Source organism: Sphaeramia orbicularis, chromosome 3 (genome assembly GCF_902148855.1).
Source record: "Sphaeramia orbicularis chromosome 3, fSphaOr1.1, whole genome shotgun sequence".
In the NCBI taxonomy this organism is placed as follows: Eukaryota; Metazoa; Chordata; class Actinopteri; order Kurtiformes; family Apogonidae; genus Sphaeramia; species Sphaeramia orbicularis.
Window position 1 is genome coordinate 61,095,571 of NC_043959.1, and position 17,771 is coordinate 61,113,341.

The 17,771-nt window shown below is 38.6% G+C and overlaps 1 pseudogene; it reads right to left on the minus strand.

Annotated features, from left to right (window-relative positions):
- LOC115417207 (very-long-chain 3-oxoacyl-CoA reductase-B-like) overlaps positions 1-17,395 on the minus strand; it is a 158,651-nt pseudogene extending 141,256 nt beyond the window's left edge.
- Positions 17,396-17,771: the final 376 nt, after the last annotated feature.

The window sequence follows — 17,771 nt, forward strand, 5'->3', positions numbered from 1 at the left end:
CATTGTTCCATTCATGGATGTATTGATCGTCTTGATGCATTCTTGCCTGGTTTATGAGGGACTCGACAACCAAGGGCAGACTCTGCACATTCAGTGCACAGTGGAAACAATGGCTTCACACTGCACACTATTCATATAAAACCTTTTTTAAAAAAATCATTCATGACAGAAATTACAAATCACATGGAATCTGAAGTGTTCAGTTAGTTCCATATGTGTTTTTGAATCAGAGACAGATCTGATTGGACTATGAAATACAAGTGTGCAGTAAACACTAGGTCAATCTACAGCAGGAAATGAAATCTACACATGAATACAGCAGGAAAATGAATCCAAAAAACATCCCATTTAACAGTCGATCAAACATTTGTACTTAAAAATAAGGACATGAATGCACAACCTTTACTTGCATTTGGACAGTTTTACTGATAGAAATCATCTAAACACTTCCAACTGAGGATGGAACGATTAGAGGTATAACGATAAACCGCGGTAAAATTGCCAACAGTTAGTATTACCGTTTAAATTCTAATTATCATGATAGCCGTGGTTGATTACCGCACTTTTAGGGGAAAAAACCTCATGTAGAGCTTAGGGATAGGAATCAATAAGATTTAAATGATTCCGATTCCATTATCAATTTTGCTTATCAATCCGATTCTCTTATCGATTCTCATTGGCTGATGGAATAAAAGAGTACAAACAGGTGTGTTTGCATAAACTGTGTTTTATATTTCCACCTGCACAGAAAATAGAACATATACAGTATGAACAATAATAACAGATGATGCCAGGCCCAGTTGGGGGGGGGGGGGGGGGGGCAGGGCGTACAGTGACAGTGAAACTCCAGACTCTTTACTAATTCCTCTATTTCCTCATTTCTTCTACGTGGAACCAGTTCCACTCTGCTCGTCTCCTGTTGTTGTGCTCCTCATTTCCTTTCCTCTACCTTCAGAAACTTGTATTTGAGGGGGTACGACGTTTGTTGTCCGCACCAGAACCAGAACTGGGCCCAGATGATGGCCTGGTGTTCACTCTGACACTAGATTCACAAGCACCACTGAGTAGAGAATCAGATGGATCACATGTGGACGAATGTTTGAACAGACTGGAGGGATTCCACCTTTAGAAGAAATGGAAGCTTTGACAGAGTTCAACTGGACCTGGTGTGGTCTGTGTAGACCTGGTGTGGTCTGTTTGGACCTGGTGTGGTCTGTTTGGACCTGGTGTGGTCTGTTTAGACCTGGTGTGGTCTGTTTGGACCTGCTGTGGTCTGTTTGGACCTGGTGTGGTCTGTTTGGACCCGGTGTGGTCTGTTTGGACCCGGTGTGGTCTGTGTAGACCTGCTGTTGTCTGTTTGGACCCGGTGTGGTCTGTTTGGACCCGGTGTGGTCTGTTTAGACCCGGTGTGGTCTGTTTGGACCCGGTGTGGTCTGTTTAGACCTGGTGTGGTCTGTTTGGACCTGGTGTGGTCTGTTTAGACCTGGTGTGGTCTGTTTAGACCTGCTGTGGTCTGTTTGGACCTGGTGTGGTCTGTTTGGACCTGGTGTGGTCTGTTTGGACCCGGTGTGGTCTGTTTGGACCTGGTGTGGTCTGTTTGGACCCGGTGTGGTCTGTTTGGACCTGGTGTGGTCTGTTGGACCCGGTGTGGTCTGTTTAGACCTGCTGTGGTCTGTTTGGACCCGGTGTGGTCTGTTTGGACCCGGTGTGGTCTGTTTGGACCCGGTGTGGTCTGTTTAGACCCGGTGTGGTCTGTTTAGACCTGGTGTGGTCTGTTTGGACCCGGTGTGGTCTGTTTAGACCTGGTGTGGTCTGTTTGGACCCGGTGTGGTCTGTTTAGACCTGGTGTGGTCTGTTTGGACCTGGTGTGGTCTGGTTAGACCTGGTGTGGTCTGTTTAGACCTGGTGTGGTCTGTTTGGACCTGGTGTGGTCTGTTTGGACTTGGTGTGGTCTGTCTGGACCTGGTGTGGTCTGTTTAGTTCGTTTCTGCCTCAACTCCATGTTGTCTTTGTTCTGACCAAAACAATGCAGCGTACGTGTGACGTCATCGCACATATACAACAAAGGTGGAATCGATAAGCACAATCGTTAAGCAGGCAGGCACACGATTCCAAGGAATCGAGCTACTGGGATCCGGTTCTCAAAAAGAACCAGTTCTCGATTCCCATCCCTACTAGAGCTATGCTTTTATGTCAAATATATGAGTACAGTTTTAATTTATTACAATTTTGACTTGATATACCTGATATTTGAACCAATATTCACTTTTAAAGTCTTTGAAAAGGTTTGTTAAACATCTGTGTGTTATTTATGAAATAAATTATATACATTTTTCAAATCAGATTTTAGATTTGTTTTGTGTTTCTGTCCTTTTGTGTTTTTATAGTAGGTTAAAGTGGAAAAAATAATAGACAGATGATATAGATGAAGTTGTGCTGAAAAAACAGATCCAAACATGGGTATAGTAAACATTTGTTTCTATAGTATATAAAGGCCAAATCAAAAGGACTGAAAAACAGACAGAATAGACTCAGACCACTAAGGGTTAATATTTAAATGTTTCTGACACAGAAGGGACATTGTACAAATTATTTTATTTTATTTTATTTATTTTTCAAAACATAACTTGGTTAAATTATTTCAGTGCGTGTATCAGTACTTTTTGAACATTTTGAGCACAATTTCAATAATAACATGATAATAATGATAACCGTGATAATTTTGGTCACAATAACCATGATATGAAATTTTCAGATGGTTCCATCCCTACTTCCAACACACGGTTTTGATGCACGTGGTTCAGTTCACTCTGGGATCTGATATTATCCACGTTTATAGAAAAAATAATAATGTGAACTGCAAAACAAACAACAAAAAAATCCTATCTGAGCAGTAAATTAGAACTGTGACCTGGAGTCTGTGTGGAAGCCAGTGACAGAAGCAGAAAGCACACAGAGGACAGGAAACAACTGCGAAACAAGAGGAGATGACAGAAGTAAAACAGGAAAGAAGAACACAGAATCAGAGTCCAAGGTGTACAGTAGGTGCATCAACACTTTCACTGACCTCTGCTTTGTTCTATAGTTTCAACCACTGGATCTAACAGACGCTTTTATTTAGCAGAGGTAATACCAAAACCATTTTCAAACCAATTAAATTATATTTATATCAATAGTTTTGTCAAATTATTGATTTCTTTATATATATAGCTGTGAAATAGGCAGAGTCATCTACAGTGAGCTGGTCATAATCTGGAAATGAACCCCAACAAGACGCCACAAAGTGGACATTATGTCATACTTACATGACTTCGCTGAGCACCACTGAAGCCAAATGCCTGTAAAGTCATTGACTATAAATGACTATAAAGTCATTTGGCTTAGTTTGATCCTCAGAACTAACGAAGTGGCTCTTCTTTGATCAAAGTCACAGGTGTCAAACATGCGTCCCGGGGGCCAAATCCAGCCCACCAAAGGATCCAGTCCGGCCCTGGGGATGAATTTGTGAAATGCAAAAATTACACAAAGATATTAATAATTCTTTTAGTTCAGGTTCCACATTTAGACCAATTCAGTCTCAAGTGGGTCAGAACCAGTCAAATACTATCATACTCATCTATAAATCCTCACAAATCCAAATTTCTTTCTTTGTAAATGTAAATATTTTCATGTATTTACACTAAAACAAAGCATAATTTCACAAAAAATGTGAATAACCTGAACAAATATGAAGAACCTGAAATGTTTTATGAGAAGTAAGCGCAATTTAACAAAATTCTGCCTGATATTAAATATTTTGTGTATTTGTAGATCCACTGTGATCTGTAAGTTATAATGAAGACGTGAAAATGATCAACTGAAACATAATATTGTTAAAATTACACTTATTTTTTGAGTTTGTTCATGTTATTCACATTGTTTGAAAGGAGAGTTTGTAGATGTAAACATTTTTATTGTTTAATTTGACTTATTCTAATACATAGAGAAAAGTTTGGAGTTGACATTTCTTTATTATTCTGTTATTATTTTACTGGTCCGGCCCACTGCAGATCACATTTAGCTGAATGTGGAACTGAACTAACATGAGTTTGACGCCCCTGATCTAATGGAAGCGGCTGGATCACAGCAGTGGGCGGGGCCACAACCAAAGCCTGGAAGTGAAGCCAGTGTTCTGCTGCAAAACACCTCCCATCGACTTTAATTGAAATTCTTTATAAACGCATTAAGGCAGCATTTGTCCCAGATGTCATTCAAGTCTCAGTTGTTTTATTTGGATCCTCTAATGCAGGGCTGTCAAACTCATTTTAGTTCAGTTCCACATTCAGCTAAATCTGATCTGCAGTGGACTGAACCAGTCAAATAATATCAGAATAATACAGAAATAATGTCAACTCCAAAATTTTCTCTATATTTTAGAGCGAAAAAAGTAAATTTACATTATGAAAAGGTTTACATCTACAAACTGTCCTTTCAAAAGATGTGAATAACATGAACAAACTGAAGAAAATCAGTGTAATTTTAACACTATTCTGCCTCAGTTTATCATTTCCACATGTTCATTATAACGTACAGATCACAGTGGATCTACAAACACACAAAACATTTAATAACAGACAGAATATTGGTAAAATTGTACGTACATTTCAGGCTGTTCATATTTTTTGTTTTAGTGTAAATACATGAAAATATTTACATTTCCAAAGAGAAAGTTGGATTTGTCATTATTTATATGTTATTATGATTTGGTATGAGTTCAACCAATATTTTTGCTACTAGTGTTAATAAACAAACAAACAAACAAACAAACAAACCCAACCAAATACAACACCCCTTGCCTCCCCCTTTTTTTTTTTTTTTTTTTGGGGGGGGGGGGGGGTAATAACTTTGTATGTTCATGAGCTTCATAATCAAACTCACCCGTGTAGAAAAAATGCTGAAATTACAGCATCAAACTCCATTCTTTTACTTCAGAGCTGTGTGCAGTGGAGAAAACAACAGTGCCTCTATGTTTATCGATTCGTCACTTTCTGTGACTTTAAACAGATTTCTTACTGGTTCTGATCCTCAACTCAGCTGCCGTTAGTTCTCATCGCCATTGGAGACTCACTACTCCCTCTAGTGGTCATGTACGTTCACACAGACTGTGGCTGTGAATGACTTGAGTTCACATCTGTGGAATATGACACACTGACATTTGTGACATGACATCAGAACACATTTATAGTAGATACACTATACGTAACTGCTTTAAGTATCATCAGTCCAATATACTTCAAGTCTGAAAAGTATAAAAGTGTTAGATCATTTTTCAAACTGTTGATTTAGCTTGAGACAGAAATTTAGTTTCCCTTATGAAGGAACACTTTGGAATGAACACATCTGGGGGTTGGTGTCTTTTGCTAAACAGGACATGGATGAAAACCTGTCCTCACAATGGGAATAGTAAGCAATGTAGTCAGATAAATGTAGGGAAGCAGAAGTTTAAAATCCATAGATTTCAGTACAAGAACCTCCAGCTGGTACCAGTGATCACAGATCATAGCGCACAAGCAAAACAGATGGGAACAAAAGAGGAAATTACACTGTTACATCTGTATGAAGGTACTGCAGTCTAAAACACGACTCGATGAGAGGCCAGTTAAGGAGGACTGGACAGGATCAGCAAAAACCTAACACCTAACAGTACACACAGTATAAAAGACAACTTTGAAGAAAACATTCTTACCTGGGGGAGGTTAGGGATGGGAATCAAGAACCGGTTCTTTTTGAGAACTGGATCCCAGTAGCTCAATTCCTTGGAATCGTTTGCCTGCTTAACGATTCTGCTGATCGATTCCACCTTTGTTGCGCATGCGCAATGACGTCACGCGTACACTGAATTGTTTTGGTCAGAACAAAGACAACATGGAGTTGAGGAAGAAACGGTCTAAACAGACCACACCAGGTCCAGACAGACCACACCAGGTCCAAACAGACCACAGCAGGTCTAAACAGACCACACCAGGTCCAGACAGACCACACCAGGTCCAAACAGACCACACCAGGTCCAAACAGACCACAGCAGGTCTAAACAGACCACACCAGGTCTAAACAGACCACACCAGGTCTAAACAGACCACACCAGGTCCAAACAGACCGCACCAGGTCTAAACAGACCGCACCAGGTCCAAACAGACCGCACCAGGTCCAAACAGACCACACCAGGTCCAGTTGAACTCTGTCAAAGCTTCCATTTCTTCTAAAGGTGGAATCCCTCCAGTCTGTTCAAACATTCGTCCACATGTGATTCATCTGATTCTCTACTCAGCGGTGCTTGTGAATCTAGTGTCAGAGTGAACACCAGGCCGCCATCTGGGTCCAGTTCTGGTTCTGGTGCAGACAACAAACGTCGTACCCCCTCAAATACAAGTTTCTGAAGGTAGAGGAAAGGAAATGAGGAGCACAACAACAGGAGCCGAGCAGAGTGGAACTGGTTCCACGTAGAAGAAATGAGGAAATAGAGGAATTAGTAAAGAGTCTGGAGTTTCACCCCCCCCCCCACACACACACACACACACACACACACACACACACACAAAACTGGGCCCAGCGTCATCTGTTCTTGTTATTTGTTCATACTGTATATGTTAAATTTTCTGTTCAGATGGAAATATAACAGACAGTTAATGCAAACACACCTGTTTATACTCTTTTATTCCATCAGCCAATGAGAATCGATAAGAGAATCGGATCGATAAGAAAAATTGATAATGGAATCGAAATCGTTAAATTCTTATTGATTCCCATCCCTAGGTGAGGTGCAGGAATAAAAACATAGAAGAACCAGAGCTTTTAGTCAAAAAACGACAGCAATTCATGAGGAATGTGCTTATTTCCAGGCACTAGAGTGCTGTGTGTTGCATGTTAGCTTTGCTTGGGGTTTTTGCATGCAAGACATACAGGTCAGCGATGGTAAATTGCCTGCAGATGTCAGAGTAAATGTGACTGTGTGTGTCAGCCCTGCAGCACTTTGACAGACTTTGACAGCCGAGGGCCTTTGAACAGAAATAAATAGGTACAGAGATGAATGTTGAGGAAAATATGAATTCTTATTTGATTCAAAATGATAAACAGGAAGTTAAAGCAAAGAAGCTGCTGTGTATCTTTTACTGCTGCAGCAATGTTTAAACCCTGGAGTGTTAGGGAACAGAGGAATACATGTATTTAGAATATAAAATAAGTGGCTATATTTAGCTCCAGTCACAGTTTAAAGAGGTGATCATCTGAATACACCATTACAAACTCAACACAGAGGACACTGTTCCATCAGACTGTTCTCCATTTTCATTTAAATAATAAAATTATGCTCCAGTCTTCATCCATTTCATGATGTGTGCATGCTGCTGTTTGGACTGGAAGATGACTCAGAGACTAAGAGCTACATGTTCTGCTATGAAACTGTGAATTAACATAGTTTTTATCATCATTGTTTATCACTCAGTTTCTGCATCCTCTTCAGATCAAATGGCTGAAAACCCAAAATGAAATGATCGACTCTGAAACGGAAAACTGGGAAATAAAAGATCAAGAAAAAGTTGTTTTCAGTCTTTTTTTTCTCCAACAAAACATCATGTTGTTTTTTGTTTCCATATATTTACAGCTCACCTCTCTGCAGTAAGTGGACATTTATAAGTACATGCACCCACTGAGCAGACTGTTAAACACACCTGAGCATTTGGCCAAAATTATAAAACTGTCATCCCACGTTTTCCTGAGTCACTTCCAGATGCACATTCTCCTCCTCCTCAGTTTGGAGGTTGTACTACAGTGTTGGGAGTAACGCGTTACAAAGTAATGCATTATAGTAACAGATTACTTTTTGCTGTAACGCAGTCGTGTAAGGCATTACTAATCAATTTACGGTAATATTTTACTTCTTACGTGTTTAATAGATGTTGTTACAACACACTTTTCACCCCAAATTTTTTTTTTTTTTTTATTCAAATGTTTATTCCGAACAGTCTTATAAGATATTATACATGACATCAATTATACAAAGTACACTGTTCTCTTTTTTTTAAAGAAGAAAAAAAGGTATCAATAATGATCATTAAAAGGAGGAGTGAGAGAGAGGGAAAAAAAAGAAAGAAAATGGTAATATAAGTAAATTAAGTAAGTATGTAAAAAGATGGATAGCAAAAATGATATTAACAAGCCTGTACATTTAGCCAACCACACTTTCAGGAAACAAGACAAGACAAGAAAAAAAAAAAAGGGGGGATGCATAAATACACTTCCCAGATAGCAAATACTTCTGCAGTATTATGGCACACATGTGGCATTTTGGTCTTTCTTTTGGCATTCTGAAAACCTTTAGTCTGAACTGTGGTCTGACTAAGGTTCTCCATACCAGATGTGGAGGCACCAGCAGAATCTGTCTGAGTTCTGGCATCTGTGTGGTGAACTGAAGACTGGGCACAGAGCAGATCCAGTACAGGGATGGTATGGCATGTTTACGGCAAGACAGACGACTGACTAAAGAGCAGCAACATCTGATTCCATGTGTGGATGTGTTTTGGTTGTTTGGCATATTTCTGTAAAGCCAAAACACTGCACCAGGAGTGGGAATTTCTACCCAGAAGAAAACCCACTTCATTTTAAAAACATGATCAACACAAATTTGGGTGAATTTTGTCCTCCTTTTGGCCTCTCTTTGGGTCAGTTTGGGCTTCTTTTTAGCTGGATTATGGGGATTTGGGGCTTTTCTGGGACAATTATGGCTATATTTTGGAAGTCCGCAGTTAGTTTTGGGTGAATTTGGGCTTCCTTCTGGTTGGATTTTGGCTTGCCTATTTTGGGCCATTTTAGGGCCTATACATCCACCCAGAACTTTGCCAAATGGCATGCCAGTTTTGGGCCAGATTTAAGACATAATGATTTTGCTAACTGGGTTATATGTAGTAGCGGCATTGTAACCGTGGTGCCATTGTACGATAGAGCCCTCCCATGCTGCAACATCGGGACACACGTTGGACAAACACGCAACAGACACAGAAAGTCCATTATACAGGGGTTGGACAAAATAATGGAAACACCTTCACCTCAGGATGATAATCCCCCAATCCATACAGCTAGAATTGTTAAAGAATGGCATGAGGAACATTCTAATGAAGTTGAGCATCTCGTATGGCCGGCACAGTCCCCAGACCTCAACATTATTGAGCATTTATGGTCAGTTTTAGAGATTCAAGTAAGACGTCGATTTCCCCCGCCATCGTCTCTAAAAGAGTTGGAGGGTATTCTAACTGAAGAATGGCTGAAAATTCCTTTGGAAACAATTCACAAGTTGTATGAATCAATACTGCGGAGAATTGAGGCTGTAATTGCCGCAAAAGGCGGACCTACACCATACTAAATTATATTTTGTTGATTTTTTAAGGTGTTTCCATTATTTTGTCCAACCCCTGTAGTAGAATACACACAAGGCAGCATTCATAGTCATAATACAAAGAAAGAAGAAAAAAAAAGAGCCTAACAGTGCACATGTACATTTAGTGTTTGGATTTTTCACCCCTAACTTAATTGCGCAAATGAAAAAAAACAAAAAAAAAAACACAGCAAGACCTTAAGGCACAGGTGTCAAACATGCGTCCCAGGGGCCAAATTTGGCCCACCAAAGGGTCCAAGCCGGCCCACGGGATGAATCTGCAAAGTGCAGAAGATATTAACAGTCAAGGGCATCAAACTCAAAAATAAAAGCATAATAGCCTAAAAATAATGGCTCTAAATTTTCTTCTTGGTTTAATGTGAAAAAAATATGACATCATGCCTATAAATAACGGCAACGCCAATTTTTTCTCTTTGATTTACTGCAAAGAACATTAAATTCTGATATCCTTTAACAACACAACGTCAATAACCTGAACAAATATGAACAACCTGAAATGTCTAAAGAAAAATAAGTGTAATTTTAACAATATTCTGCCTGTTTTGTGTCTTGGTAGATGCACGTATAAATATTGATTAAATTTTTCTTAGTATTTCTTCTTATTTTTCTTCAGAAATTTCAACTTTTTTAGGTTATTCACATCTTTTTTGTTTGGATAGTTTGTAAAATGTAAAGGATTTTATAATTTAATGTTATTTTTTGCTTATAAAAAAATTTGGAGTTGTCATTATTTATAGGCTATTATACTATTATTTGACTGGTCCGGCCCACTGGAGGTCAAATTGAGCTGAATGTGGAACTGAACTAAAATGAGTTTGACAGCCCTGCCTTAAGGAATCAAAAATGCGTCAGTAAAGTTCTGTTTCCTGTTGGTGTTCAGCCAGTGGGTGCAGACGGCAGAAGACAGTCCATTGTCCATATGGACGTATGTTTATTACTAACTCTGCTTTACAGAAGCTAGTTAGCATTAGCATGATCCCTGTGATCAGCAATGACAACGTAAGCTAACGTTTCTAGGACTAGTTAGAGTTCTTTATTAATTGTGGATTTATCTACCGGCGTCCTCGGCGTCACGCCCCCTAATTGAACATGTAAAATGTTAAAAAAAAAAAATGCAAGTGTTCCTGCTGGGATTCAAACATCATAGACTGTAGCGTTACTTACTGAGCTACCCATCCACATATACTTAGGTGCAACAACTGATGTGTCCCAAGGCTCTCGTATAGAGGGTCTGCAGGTGACGTCAGCGCTAGCAGAAGTCATGGCGGCTCCGCCCACTGAGTGTCAGACAGAGGCAGATGAGTGACAGCGTTGGCTTCAGTTCTGTCTAAACTGAAGAACAATACTGAATCCAAATGGGGCAGAGCTGTTGTTGGTTGATTGTATTTTCAGGTTCTTAAAGCAGTGGGAGCTATCGTTTACAGACACCCAAAGACAAAGAAAAGAGAAGGAGATGGATCCACAAATCCAGGAAACCAAACCTAGATCTGTGGGTCCTGTTTGGTGTCAGCTAACATTCAATGATGCTGTATTTTTGGGTCCAGTCAGACCTGAAATGACCTATTGTTTTGGCTAACGGTCCTTCTTAGTGCAGCTCTTGGTTTCATGATCAGATCTTTCATGGTTTTTGTCTTCAGTTTGTGATTGTGAACCTTGTGCTCCTACATGATTAGTAAACTAACTGAAACTGAGGCCAACCTAGTTTTACAAATACGGGGAACTGGAGAATAAAGCTACGACGGAGTATTAGGACCACAGAAGAAAAGAAAAACACTGGGCACTAAAGACATAAAATATCAATATAAAACCTTTAATTTTATGAGAATAAAGTCCAATACAAAAAGAATCACAATGTTATGAGAATAAAATCATAGTTATAAAAAAACCTCATAATTTAACATAAATGTCATCATATTCCAACAATAAAACCATAATATTATCAGAATAATGCGTTAATTTAAACCAGGTGGTGTAAATCTGCTAATTTCCCAGAATGCAGTGGTGCCCTGCTGGTCCACAGCAGTAGTATCTGTGTTGGATAAAGGACTGGATCTGAACTAGACTCAGTAAATCTGCTCAGTCCCAGTAGATCCTGCATATATTCACTGGGGTCAGTCCACGGTCTACTGGAAATGACCTTTGGATCAGCTGGTTCTGGGCCCTAGTTTTGGAGCCTTTGGATCAGCTGGTTCTGGGCCCTAGTTTTGGAGCCTTTGGATCAGCTGGTTCTGGGCCCTAGTTTTGGGCCCTTTGGATCAGCTGGTTCTGGGCCCTAGTTTTGGAGCCTTTGGATCAGCTGGTTCTGGGCCCTAGTTTTGGAGCCTGGATCAGGTCTGGATCCTCCATTTGTGTCCACATGTCAGTGTTCATGGACCACTTGTTCTTTGGTAGCTGGTCCAGATCCATGTCCAGTCCAACTGTCCTTCATTTAATTTCAGATTTCCCATGGTCCTTTGCTCTGGCTGTGTTTACTGCTATACTCCGTCATGTTGAGCAGGTTGGTTTAAGACACTCAGTCTGACTGAGAGGGGCGTGGCCTGGGCTTAGAGGGGCGTGGCCTGGGGGGGAAGGGACGGATGTGCAGACCCTGTACTGGGGGGGATTTCTATTGCGCATGTGCCATTTATGACAAGAGCCTGTCTGTAACTCAGAAGCACAGGTGTTTGTGTCAGACTGCAGTGAAGCTCATCTGCTCCTAACATGACTCCCATTAAATGCTCAAATCTGTTCAGTTGTTTTCATTTCATTGACTCCAAATGTGTTGGAACACGTTCATCTCTCAGACCAGTTGGTTCAGAATCAGTTTGATCCCAGATCAGTGGACTGGATGTTGTTCACTTCTCCTCCACTCCAGTGTCTGTGTTTGTTCATTCCATCTCTGCTCAGTGCATTTGTCGTAGACGCTCAGCGTCCATTCACTTCAATGGGACTGAGTGGAACTGCTGGAAAAACCACTACAAACTGGACCAGCACTGGACACAGGACACCATGTTGTTCCGCCCCCGGACGCTCGGCGTCTCTGGGGGTGAACGGAGTCGTGGGCGGAGCTGATTGGAGGATCAATCCAAAGGCTGAATGCGGTTTGATTGACAGCTGTTTTCAGATCTGCTCCTTCACTGACACAGTTCAGTTTAATACCGTCACACATTCTGCTGTGAAATCACAGAAACCAAATGAACTGTTCATTTACTGACCTGGAAGAAAACACAACCACTGGACTAACTGGGTACATTTAACATAGTTTTAACACTTTCCTCTTTACTTGGTTCGATAAGGTCACTGAGCATTTTCTTAAAAAGGAACGGAGGACGAATTTATGTTGAAATAACTGGACCATTTTTTATTTTATTTTTTTTATGTAAGGCGACAATGAGCTCCCCCTGTCTGAAAGACGAGCAGCTGCCACTGGTCAAAAGTAATACAGGAGTCATGTAATGCATTACAATTCTGAGACAGTAATAAGATAAGGGATTACTTTGAAATAACAGTAATAAGTAATCTGTAATGTATTACAGTTTGGAAGTGACTTGCACAACACTGTTGTACTATTCCCATGCACTCATTAGCATTAGTGGTTTGTTGTTTATAACCGCAGCAGCACAAGCATGTGACACTTGTTCTTGTATTTCCTTCCATCGTAGCCTGCGGTTCCTAATCAGAATCACAGCCTGAGTATGTGTCAGAACCAGGTTTACAGATCCATATCACTCAGTGTGTTTTTACGGTGTGTTTTTGGGGTATTGTAATAGTTTTATTGTCTGTCTGTCTGTCTGTCCATTCAACACCATAATCGCATTATCTGAAGACATCTGCACCAAATTTATACTGTGGATGCATCTTGGCATGGAGCAGAAGACTATTGAAATAAGTGACCTTGACCTACCTTTTTAAGGTCAAATGGCCTTGTGCAGTTTAGGGATGTAACGATTACCGGTATAACGATAAACCACGGTAAAACTCCCTACGGTTAGTATTACCGTTTAAATTCCAATTATCATGACAACCATGTTTGATTACTTTGAAAAGTCACAGTAGTGCACATTTCCTGGATCATTGTGCTACTCACTTGCATTTATTTTTATTCATTTTCTTGCCAATTTTGGTCAGTTTTTATTCATTTTATCTCATTTTTTGTTCGTTTTTCATTGATTTTGCTGTCTGTGTTTGTGCATTTTTGTCCAATTTGTTCCTTACTTTGTTCATTTGTTGCTTATATTCAACATTTTTATTAAATATGTTTGCATCTATCTATCTATCTATCTATGAAAAAGAAACTAAAACAACTCAAACTTGATCTGGAAAATGGTCAAACAGTGTCCATAAGGTTCCATCTTTAATGCACATATGTATGTTTGATGTTTACATGTTAATATTTGAATGTTTCTGCAACAGAAAGTACATTGTGCCTATTATTTTATTTTATTTTATTTTATTTTGTTTTATTTTATTTATTCATTTTCAAAATACAACTTGGTTACATTTTTTCAGTGTGTGTATAAGTATAAATACCATGATAATAATGATAACTGTGATATGAAAATTTTTTCTATTATTGATTTTTTGTGTATTGTTTATCATTATTCTTATTATTTTTCTATTGTTTGATTTTTTTTTATTTGTGTATTTTTTTTTATTATTATTTTTTATTTTTATTCTTGTTCCATATGTTTTGTATTATGTCTGTGTCTGAAATAAACTAACCTAAACCCAAACCTAAATTTTCATATCGTTCCATCCCTAGTGCAGTTATAACATCAGAGTAATTTCAAATTTAAATATGTATGTAATAAGTTTTGTGCAAGTAATCTAAAATATAAGGCAGTAACTTTCAACAGAATCTTACCCTATATTTGGCCGAAGGGTATTAAAAGTGTGCAGCATGTTACATTCTGATAAACACATACAATGGTTGAATTCTAACCGTCTGTAGGAGTCTGAAGATAATGCACGCCATAAAATGTACATTAAATTTAAGCGTATATCCACCATTACATTTTTTTAAGGAATCAGACTAACATTTATTATGACTATGAAATAGAATTCTGTTTTTGTGCCTTCACTACTGAACAAAAAAAGGACAATAAAATAAGTTGTCAGATAAATAAAACAGTAAAAAGCATCAGTAAATGGAAACTGCTCCTGATAAGAGCATCGCTACTGTTATCGTCGAGTTAACTGATGAAGAACAGAGAACTGAAAGGCCTATTCTCAATGGCTGTTGTCTCTGAAATACACTTTATTAAAAAGAATGAAAAGCTTACTCACAAAGACCAGCAGATTTTTATATAACAAGCAAAAACTAAAAAATAATGTCATTTTCAGGATATCAAAAAAGGAAAAAAAACTCTATAATGCAGTAATATTTGTGACTGATACAACAGCTTCTTCATTTCTCAATAGCTGGTATATAGTTGTTGTTTTTTTTTTTTTTGTCTTTTCAGAAGCATCCCAGTCTTGTGCATGCATAGGTTTTAAACAGATCAGCCAATATTTAGCTATCAAGTGCATTAGTGCAAGAAACGATTGGGTAATAGAAAACATGGCAGTAAATAATGACTTTATTGGTCATGGGAGGCGTAGGTTTGTAGATGAATAAAAGCTATTTGTATTTTATTGTATGCAGGTCAATGCATGATGTTGGGATTAAAGCATTTTCGTCTGGTTCAGAGGAGAAGAAATGACCTCATGATTCATCTTTTTCTTTTGCGAAAACAATCAAAAGGTAAACTGAATTCTTAGTTGAATTCTATCAGAAATGGCAGGGGTAATTCACCGACTGCATGTATTAATATGCTGCTGGCTGAAGTGAGAGGAGGGTTTGATGTGTAGTGCAGTGTAGTTCCAGGGTTTGAGCTCAGAAAAGTGTATCAATAGTGCCACCACATGGAAAGGCCAGACAGATCCTGACTGGCAGTCTTCAAACTGGTGCAAACACAGCTCCCAGATTACAGATCAGAATTTTTCCATTTAATTTCAACAGAAGAGACGACAGAGGCCCAGATAAATGTTTGAATGTCTGCTTTCTATATTAGAAGCAATAAAAGTAGTAAGAGAAAGAGATTTTTTATGTAAATAGTGTAGCAACAAATTAACAGGGAAAAGAAGACCAAAATAATGCAGATTTACTTGCACTGTAAAAAAAAAAAACCCAAAAAAACAACTCGTAAAAGAACGGTAATGTTCCGGCAGCAGGGGTGCCAAAAAAATACTGTTAAATAACGGAAAATAACCATCTCATAAAAATATGGTAATTTTTCCATAATTCAAATACAGTTTTTTGCCCTAAATTTACATGAGATTTTTCTTTTTTTTCTTTTTTTTTTTTTTTCTTTTTAATGTTTAATAAAGAATATTTACATGTATTAAAACAATCCAATTCCCTATAAATATATATATAATAATTTTCAGTGAGACTCAGTTGTCCAATCCACTGATAAAAACTGTATTTGGACAGTTTATCAGTGCTTATACATGTTATACATTCACAAAAATACATTTATTCAACATTTTTGTTGTGAAACCTCCTGTAATTACACAAGATATTTGTCAATTAACAAACAAGTCTGGTTCAACTGACAGAACTAATACTTCTGTTACTGTTAATTGTCAGTAATTTTATCTCATTCTATTATTTATTTTTTTTTTTTACAGTATTAAACTTTTAATTAACAGTTTAATCTCATTAGTACAAAAGAAATATTTGTGAAATTATGATACATTTGCAAATGTATTTTAACTGTATTTTTCTGTGAAAAAAGAAAAATTTTCTTTTAAAAAATGGAAATTTTTTGGTTATTCACAGTTACAGTTTTTCCGTGTTATTTTACAGTTCACATGTAAAATCACAGTCTGTTTTTGTCATTTCACTGATATTTTCCTGAATCTGAAAAATACAGGAAAAATCTGTAAAATAAACAGTGAAAATCCTGTTAAATTACAGATTTTTTTTTTACAGTGCAGACACTGGAACTTGGACAAAATGTATCATGTATGATCTATTTAGATGTGTGTCTATGCAAAATTACCATTAGTACTTAGAACATTTAACAATAATAAGTAGTAATAAAATCAAGATTCCTTTTATTGCCATTGTACACAGAGTATACACAATGAAATTCTGATGCACTTTAAAAAAAAAAACAAAAATCGGTACTTCATGAGGAATAAAAGGAAATATACGATGCAAAATATGTAAATAGTATTAAATAGTAAAACAAAAATTCTAATAAAATAAAATACATTCACAGAAACAACAGTAAGAACTAGGGGTGTTAGAAAATATCGGTTCTTTTAAAAAATTTTATGGTTATTCACAGTTACAGTTTTTCGTGTTATTTTCCATTTGACGTGTACAATCACAGTCTGTTTTTGGAATTTCATTGATATTTTCCTGTATCTAAAAATACAGGAACAATCTGTAACTAAACAGTGAAAATTCTGTTAAATGACAGATTTTTTTTTACAGTGTGGACAATGCAGATAAAACATGCTACACAGCCATTTATTGCAAGCCCCACTCAGTTGTTTGAAGCCATCCGTCATAGTCCTTCTTCTCCTTTTCCGTATATGGCGTCCACCAGTGTTGACAGATTGACCAAAATATCACCGCCCACAGAGGCTTTGTACGAACTCCGCACAGTTTGTGTCCGTAACAGACATCTGCTGCTCTTCAAACTGGTTGGGGGGAAGCCAAACAGGTCAAACATGTCCTGGTCCTGCCTCTGGAGGTGCTCATCTGGTACTCCTCCTCAGGCTCTCCACAGTCTGCAGGAAGGAGCGCTGGGCCTGGTCCTCCTCCAGGGTGGAGCAGTCCTCCTCCTCCTCCTCGATAATGCCGCACTGTACGCAGCGGAGGCGTGGCTGGCGTTGTCCGGCCCTGCACACGCACGCCGTGGCCAAAGGCTGGGGGAACTCCTCCATGACCAAAGGCAGCAGATGGGCAGGGAGCGTATCCATGCTGGTCGCCATGGTGAACGGTGGCCCAAAAATGTGAGGATGATGAGCTGTAGGCAGTCAGAAGGTCTGGATGTGGACCTGGAAGCCTGAATCTGAGCAACTTTTTTTTTCTTTTGGTCCACAAACCTAGAGTCTGATGATGCGAGAAAAATGTAAATCTGCAAAAAAAAAACAAAAAAATGGAAGAGTCACTTGAGAGACCTGGACCTGCACAATCAGCCTTGAGAGTTCTGCTTGATGAGAGTTGATTGGAGAAATCCTGTTCAGCTGTTGGCTGTGAAACTCTGCTGTGTGAGGATGAGTGCTGAGCCTCGGACTCCCAGCGCCACCGAGCTGCTCTTTATATACATGTCTTCAGCCCACTCGTTTCTTCCTTTGGGCATCCCTC